Raw genomic sequence first — 9,463 nt, forward strand, 5'->3', positions numbered from 1 at the left:
AATGAAAAGACACATTTATCTCTATCATCTATATTTTAAATAATAATAATAATATATGTTTATTTAAGGGTAAATTGTGTATCAGTACACTTTGAAAATGAAGTTGGGTTCTAGTACCTGGAGAGAGAAAATTTATTTTAAAATGCCAAAAATACCCTTCTGCCTTATTTGATTTAATTGATCCCGCGCTTTCGAAAATGGTATCAGAGCTAAAGGTTGATTTATTTCAAACACAAATTTTATTATTACTAGTAACTAATTGTATGAGAAGGAGAATATCGAAAAAATTATGGATCTGAACTTCGGTTCAAGGAAAATAATTTACAAGGAATATTCCAATATTTTGGAATATAAACAAGTACATCTAACTATTGTTAGATATCAGAACCAGAAAGGGAATCTTCAGTACCCTCAGGTAAAATCTCAGGTAAAGTTATGATACAGAATAATAAGTTTCTGGAAATAACACCAGATTCCTCTAAGCTTTCGTCAGATCTTAGAGAAATCCAAAAAACGGTACAAAGCTATGGCACTTTGCTATATTATGTACCTCAACGAGTTGAGAAAATCCTAGAAAAACAAGAAGAAATTCTTGTAACCTTAAAGGATATTCAAACAAGAATTCAGAAACTGGAACAACAACCAAGTTCCAGTAGAAGAACTTCAGGAGGTTGGTTACCACCATCTTTTTGGTACTGAACCTTTGTTACATCAACAAGGAAATGGCCAGAGTGGTGTCAAAACCTTTGACTGAAGAAGAAAAAATGATCAATCTAATCAAGTCTGTCTCAGAAAAGAAATTTATCTGATGACAACTTTAGAAAGGATTGGTTTAGAGGATCTACAAGAGCTTGCGGAATCTTTCGCAAATCTCAAAGTAGTAGATCTAAAGATGAACACAGCAGTAGGTGAAACACCACCTGCTATAACCTGGTCATCTTCCCAGGAACCACCCAGGGAAAGTGTGGGATCTCAGAATGTAAACATGAGAGAAGCTCAATCTGATTTCCATACTGGTGGAGGATCACATCCAGCAGGGACAAGGGCAACGAGAAGCTCAAATTCCTTTGCACCAAACACCCTATGGGAAAACTGTTTTGGATCCTATACATCCTTACGGGGTTATGCTTAACCTTGATGTATTAGACTTCAAAAACAGGGAAGATCTCATAGATGATTGGACATCTGCTATGAGAATTGCAGCAGGAACACTCGATCTCAACAAAGAAGGACTTCATTAAACTTTTGGAAATGAGTCTTATGGGATCAGTGAAAATTGCTTGGGATATGACTTCATTAGACATGAAAGAGTCAGTTCTAGCTGGTGAATCTCTTAGTGAGATCGCTGGAAAAATGGCTACCCTATTTAAAGCACATTTTATAGGGGTAGACTATTTCAGCAGTCAAGATACAGAGAAGAAGAAGAAATATACTCAAGCTCTGTATAGTCCTGAATTACATGATATATGTTTGGTGGATGAATACATTATGTTATTCACTAAATATAGATGGAATTCAGGAGTCGAAGAAGATATAGCTATGCAGCTTTTCTTCGCAAAAATGCCAAGCCCCTGGAGAGAAATGCTCATAAGGGAATATGTACCTGGAAATCCAGATACACTGGCACGAAGAGCCTCTTTCCTTAAAGGAAAATTGGCAGAATGGTGTCACCTGGCAGCATTACAAAAGAATTACAAACGATTAAGGGGTATCAACAAAAGAACTCCTTTGTGTTGTAAAGAAAATGATCTTCCAACAATTATTGGAAGTAAACCACAAAAGCATAAGAGGAAAAGTTTTAGGACTCATCCTTATGCCCGAAGTGGAAGAAGTTCTTGGAAACCAAGAACTGTTTGGTCTAGACAGAAAGCCAGATCTTATAAATCTGGACAAAGAAGCGTACCATCAAGAAGTAGGATATCATCCCAAGCATCGAGTACATCTCGAAGCACAGGAAGAACACCTACAAAGAAAACTTTCAGAAGAGCTCATACTCGAGCCAATGAAAGTTTCAAGGATTGCAATTGCTGGACATGTGGAGCAAGAGGACATATCTCGACCAACTGTCCAGAAAATGAAAAAAGAGGTATTAAACGCTTTGATCCTACCCCGGATATTGAAGAAGCAGTTTATTATCAAGATCTTATTCAAGTATACCGATTTGAGGATATCGCCTCAGATGAAAGTTTATATGAAGAAGAAGAAGTTTTAAGTCAGGAAGAATCTGATGGAACAGAATCGGAATCTGACTGAAGACGAGGTGTTTCGACACGAAACACACGAAGATCTGTCTGGGTTTTTCAGCCAGACTACAATATCTCATAACATGGTTCAAAGAATCATGAGAGAAAATCCGAGTCTACAGAGATATCAAGGTTTCTCTGCAGGACAAGTAGAAAAGTTCTTAGGAAGCCTTGGCCTAAGAAACAGAAAGCATCATCTAATCTATAAAGTTTTTAGAAGGGAAATGGCAATCCCGATGGAACTTACAGGAAATAAAATGGAGATGCAGTTAATTCCTTCCGAAGAAATCAAGGAGGAATTACAAAAACTCAAGATAGAAGTAGCAAGGACTATGTCCTGGATTCATATCGGAGCAATCCAAATTATGATAAAGGCTACTTTCAAAGAAGGGATAGATTCACCAATTGATATTGCTATAAGCGATAAAAGAATGGGGAATCTACAAGATTCAGTACTGGGAACAATCTCAGGAAATCTCTGTGCGGGAAAAATTGTAGGAGTAATCTATCCAAGGATAGCCTACAACCTGGCCGATCGAGATTTCAGCCGAGCCTTGACATTGCATCAGAACTTCAAGGAAAAAAGGCTGATGAAAGAAGGTAATAGGCCATATTCTATTACCTACCAAATTTCATATGCTCTATCTAATACACATCATTCTGAATTGTTTATTAGAAATGAGTTTATTGAAATCCCTGAAATATTTGGAAAAGTTGCTCAGGCAGTTTATCCAGAACGAGTAGAGTTTCCATTAATACAGGAAACAGATATCCAAATACAAGACAAACCGATTCTATAAAAGAATCAAAGTCTTAGATTGGAATCAAGAAGGCTATCTTTTCAGGGAGATAGAATAACAAATTACAGGTGGGGAAAAACGCCTGTCATAGAAACCCAACAGGAGCCAAAAAGTTTTTCTACAATAGGAAAACTTAGATGCCCAGAAGGTTGGAAGGAAGTAGAAATAGTATTTGATATTACAAAACAAATGAATCAATTTCCTTGTAATTCAATATACTATTTGGAACAACCTACGATAGGAACTTACCAAGGACTGATTAATATCGGAGAATTGGAAGTCCATATCCAAGGGATTCCAGGTAAAGAATCAGATCAACTGATTCTTGGACTAGAGTTTCTCGAGGAACACAAACCTTGGAAACGTCTAGAGTATGGAATGGAGTTTATGGCAGAGGATAAGATGTGGAAAGTCCAATGATCACAAGTCCATTCTCCATATACATTCCAGTAGAAATGTTATATGAACAATATAAGGCAGAATATTTTGCTGCTTATATTGATTCAGGGGCTGGAATCTGCACAGCAAAACGAAGAGTTTTTCCAAACAATTTGGAAGAAGAACTACCAAAGATTGCTGGAAGAGATTTTTCCAGAAGAATCTTAATCTTATGTAAAGGGATTAAGATGACTGAAATCATGATTGGCGGTTCTGGACAAACACCTTGGTACAAGGTAAAGACACCACCAATTTATTTTTATGATACAGGAGCTGACATATTGTTAGGAAATAATTTCCTACAAATGTTCAAGTCCTATACACAAGAAAATGAGACTAGAAGATTAGTGTTCACAACACTATGTGCTCACAAAATCATAGTCCAGAGACTACGAGAGGCATTTTACAGAAAATTGCCGATCCAGTTTCGCAGCAAGCGTGGTGATTCAGGACAACTGCTGAACCCAAAAATGAAGGATTCTAGACGATTTGGAGAAACAATGCTCCAATTAAGAGCAGATCAAGTACTCCAACCAGAAGATATAGAATGCCTTAAGATAACTCTACAAACAAATGAAGTAGAGTTCGAATCTAAGGTATCATTGGAAGATGTCAAGAAAAGGATCAAAGAAAATTATAATGAAGATGCCTTGGCATGGTGGGACAGAAATCAACTCAGAGCTTGCCTTAAGATCAAGGAAGGCAAAGAGTATGAATTTGTCCGTTGCAAACCCATCCAAATGAACATCATTGATCAAAGGGATATGCAGATAATAATCAATGAACATTTGGACCTTGGTTTAATCAAAGCAGGTATGTCACCATATAGCAGTCCAGATTTTCTGGTAAGAAATCATGGTGAAATAAAACGAGGTAAACCCAGATTAGTTATTAATTATCAAGAAATTAATAAGATTCTGGAGTTTGATGGGTATTTTATACCAAGCAGAGAACATCTAATTAGTTGCATACGCAATGCCAAGATATTCTCTAAATTTGATTGCAAGTCTGGATTCTATCAGATTCGGATGCAGGAAGAAAGCAAGAAATTCACAGCTTTCTCCACACCGCAAGGACATTATATATGGGAGGTATTACCAATGGGATTGGCTAATTCACCGCAGATATTTCAAAGAAAAATGGATAATCTTTTTAAAGATTATTTTAAGTTTATGTTTGTTTACATTGATGATGTTTTGATAGCATCTAGAGATATGAATGAACATGTTAAACATTTGGAGATTTTCTCTAATATTTGCAAGAAAGAAGGACTAGTTTTATCTGAAAAGAAAGCAGTCATTGCTACAAGGAAGATTGAATTCCTTTGAATTGAAATCGATGAGTCAGGAATAATTCTGCAAGACCACATAGTCGAAAAGGTGCAGAATTTTCCAGAAAGTCTCAAAGACAAGAAACAACTTCAAAGTTTCTTAGGAGTTGTTAATTTTGCTGGGATGTTTATCAAAAACCTAGCAAAACACAGGAAGATGTTCAGTCCATTGTTGAAAAAAGATGCTAGATTTATATGGACAGACGAACACACAAAAGGACTTATCCATTTAAAGGAGGTTTGCAAGAATCTTCCGAAAATGGCTATTCCTCAAGATGAAGATGATCTGGTGTTATATACTGATGCCAGTGATTATTGGTGAGCAGCAGTTCTTACTAAGCTCACCCCTAGATAGAGAACAACCATGCAGATATTGTAGTGGGTTATTCTCAGATGCAGAAGCCATAAGATGACATATCAACGAAAAGGAATTTTATGCAGTAAAGAGGGCTTTTGAAAAATGGTCCATTATTTCTACTTGCAAAGAAATTCACTTTGAAAGTTGATAACACTCAAGTTAAAGCTTTTTTAAGGAATAGAATTGAGACTCAACCTGAGAAGGCTAGATTATTACGATGGAAAGCACTATGTCAGAATTATATTTTTGATATTGTGATAATTAAATCTCATGAAAATATTCTTGCAGATTTTTTAACAAGAGATGGACAGCATTGACATCGATGCTATTATCAAGATGCAGATGACATTTAAGGGAACACCTTGAAATACTTCAAAACGAGTTCAACAGGTTGGTCTTAAACGCAAAAGTTGCGGGAAGACTACAACAAGCAGATAAGAGAGTTGTCTCTGATCGCATTACAAGATGTTTACAGGCATATACTTAGTTATGGTCTGTAACACAAAGGCCTATCCTCCAGGGCATTGAGAAGCCATTGGTTTCCCAAATGGAGAGTTTTCGAGTACAAGGACTCTATACATGTAGCGGGGGATTCAAATATCCCTTGCACAAGTGTTAAGTCGGGATCATCACCAGATGAGTCGGCTGAAACAAAAATTGAGACTCCTGATCCTTATCTTGAGTCATCAAGTCAACCCTTCATCTCGGGGATTGAAGAGGGAGAGATCAACCTTAGGCCTCGTATTGACAAAGGCAAATCTAAGGTTGGTATTAACGAATCAACAATTTCTCCATTTCAGGTCTATCAGCAGAATTGAGAGAAATTAAAAACAAGAATTGGCATTAACCCAGCTACCAATAGGGTTGATGTTTCAGGAAAATATCCAAGGGTATGGATGAAACAAAATTCATATCCAAAGGAGGTTAAAACATGGTATGAATTCGGGGCTCTTGCCTCAGTTTATACTACGTCACCCAGCTTTCCGGAAATCTCAGGTCTACCAAAGTGGATCCAGGAAGCTGTTCACGAAACGTGGGCGAATAATGATTATTTGTCCAGAGGAGATGTTTTGGAGCTATACTTTTTCAGTGCAGCATCAGAACCAGCAGGAAAGGGTTCTCATGAAGCCTTTCATTTTATCAAGCTAAGGAGGCCGGATACAAATGTCCAAAAATTTATCAAGGATCCTCCCACAGAAGAAACACCCATGGTCGCTTCAATTACAGAAGATGATATTTCTACCAGAAGAGCTTGGGGTTTTTTGGTCTGTCTCACTGAGATGGACAAAGTCAAATTTCCGTTCAAATTTTATAATCATTCAGTGAACGGATCATTCCTGTTAAATACCATGACAGGAAAAACAACAAGTTTTGCAGAAGATTTATTCGAGAAAAAGAGAAATCTTTTGTGGAACAGCAAGTTGCCGGCCAGTAAAGAAACTCGTCGGAAATTCTGTAACATGGCACATGTAGGAAGATGGTCTGAAAACATCTGTCCAGAATGCCAAAACCAGAAGGAACCGAAATTCGGTAAAGGATTCAAGCCGAGATCTGATCGGAAACACTTTACCGATACAAGTACAAGAGAGGATGGACCACATTCACGTTTTCCTCGAGGAAACCGAAAGCCAAAGATTCCTCGACAAAGTTAAAAGGAACATGTGAGCATCCCACCAAGAAAAGAAGGACCACCATTTGAAAAAGCATGTGAGTGGAATTCAAGGACCACCAATAATCAGTGGATAAGGACAAAAGACAATAGATTCCTTATCTTTAAAGATAAAGGAAATCTAATAAAAAGACGAGAAACTGGACCCAAATAAATCTATAAATAAGACCAAATGGGAACCAGTAACTCACACCAGACTTAAACCAAACTTGGAAACAAAATGTATTTTGCATATCTCAGAGTTTCTAGGAAAAAAGATTAAGGGAACAAGAAAAGAGCTGAAAAATTTCAAAGAATTTCAAAAGAAGCTCGAAGAAACAGGAAAAGAAATACAAGCTGATCTGATCCAGGTGCATATAAACTATTTATGCAGACAGATAAAATTGCAAGAAATGACTGTTTCTAGATTAATAATCTAGAAGAAGACAAATCAAGAAAGATGGAGGGACCATCTTAAAAGGACCACTCAACCACTACATGGTCCATATGCAAGCTGTAAAGGCTTATCAAGATTTGAGTCCGAGTTTCAAATCCGAAGAAAGCCTTCTATAAATAAAGAAGCAGAAGGAAGATGAAGGCATCGATCAACCTCTTCATTTTTCTTCAAAATCCTTTGTAATTTTTTCAAGTTCATGTATGTAGTAAGTTCAGCTACTGTGAGTAGATAAACAAGTTTCTCCTCCTCTACAGGAGGTTACTATGTATTAATAAAGGATTGATGTTTGAATAAAAGAGATCTTTGCTCTCAGCCCCTCTCATGTATTATTTTCAAATTTTATTTTATACTGTACACTCTAAGGTAGGAAACGAATTAGAGTTGTGCCAAGTGCTGCTGAAGGAATCTACGTCAGTAACCATCGGTTGCGATCGCGTGGTTGGACTGTGAGGAGCAGTTCGTAAAATACGGTGGATATTACCCGGTGGCACTCCGATCAAAAAGGTATAAGATTTAATTTATTTTACGGAAGCATGATGGGCCATTAATTGAAAAAGAAAATCAATTATTTAAAATAAAGGCTTGAGGGGTATTTGGGGAATGAGGTATTGTAATGACCCGAATTCTTATTTGAATGAAATATAATTAAGAGATAATTAATGAGTTGTTAATTTAAGTATTATTAAGGATTAATAATTCGGGATCAAGTGTTGGTATCCACCGATTTTAAATGGATAACCGACCTACTTCGGATTACATTATCTCGAGAAATCCAACTAGACCAATGAGATTCCGACACGTGGCAGATAAGATTGGTTCGGATTTTTCTGAAATAGTCCGGATGCAGCCTATAAATGGAAGCCGATTCTTTTGTTTCCTTCACCGCATTCTTCAGAGAAAGTGTTAGTTTTACCATAGTTTCTAGTCAGTTTCTAGGGCTCTTTGGTGTCGGGAAGTTTCGGAGCTAGTGTCGACTCGAGGAGGGTCGGTGAACTGAGATCGAGACATCATCAGCGGGCTGACGACGGACGCAGGTATAATCCTAAATCCTTAGATAGTGATTTAAGGATCATAGGGAGATCTTTGTAGCATGTTTGATCTGATTTGTTAGTGATTTCATTATGTTGGTATTGTCTAGGTTCAGAGCTTTCTGTCAGATTGTTTTAGTGAGGTACGTGATGTACTGACTGAGATATCCAAGCGTAGTATACACACTTATATGCTGCATATTTATCTGTTGCATGATACATGTTTTACTGCTTTGGCATATTATGCATGACATATCATGTTGAGCCTGATATCTTTTGAGATATACCTCGTTTGTTGGGGCCGCTCAGCCCTATTCTGTATTGTGGACGATGGGGCATCGAGAGCTACAGTGTCCGACGGGACCCGCGGGCTCTGATGACCTGGACATTGCAGGTCCACGTCTTGATGATGAGTGTGGGAGCCAAAACATGCCTAGGGCAGATCAGAGACTACACACTCAGGCGCCTCTAGACTGAGCATGAGATTCTTGACTTGATCCTTGATATCCGAGCATATTGCATTTTGCATGCATCATATCAGTTTGTATACTCGTACATTCTCGTATTGGACGATTGTCGCTCACGTCCTTGTTTTCATCTTGGGCACCCCATTCCACGGGGCAGGTCTTAGGTTGGACGGTTCGGACGACCAGGGCAGTGGCTAGAGCAGTTGGGTTTTCGGTGGTGATCCAGTGGAGGTTTTCTGTGGTTTGAGGTATCAAAACCAAATTTGATAAAAATTGGGTACTGAATCCCAAGTTACCCTTTATTTAATAGCAGTCAAAGTTAGGTATTACGTCACTTTTTTTTTCACATCCTACCATGTTCTAATATTTACTTTGATTTTTGAAAATCACTGTGACTCACAAACTCCCTGATTTTTGCAGACTTAACTGAAAAATGGTAATAAAAACAAAGTCAATGTTATAATCAACGGTTCATTATAGTGTCGTCGAAGTGTCAATAATCTCATAGACAAATAAAACATTTTTTTTAATGATACATCATTTATATCCATAAGAGAAGTATTTATCATCTAATTATATTAATCCAGGAGAAACATCTGGTGAGTATGTGATCAATATATTTGATAACATAAACAATAAACCATGACATTATTACCTACATAAAAACAATATGTTTTGCAAGATCATTAGTTAA

The sequence above is a fragment of the Primulina eburnea genome, unplaced genomic scaffold, assembly GCF_022965805.1.
Source record: "Primulina eburnea isolate SZY01 unplaced genomic scaffold, ASM2296580v1 ctg739_ERROPOS5529518, whole genome shotgun sequence".
NCBI classification, from domain to species: domain Eukaryota; kingdom Viridiplantae; phylum Streptophyta; class Magnoliopsida; order Lamiales; family Gesneriaceae; genus Primulina; species Primulina eburnea.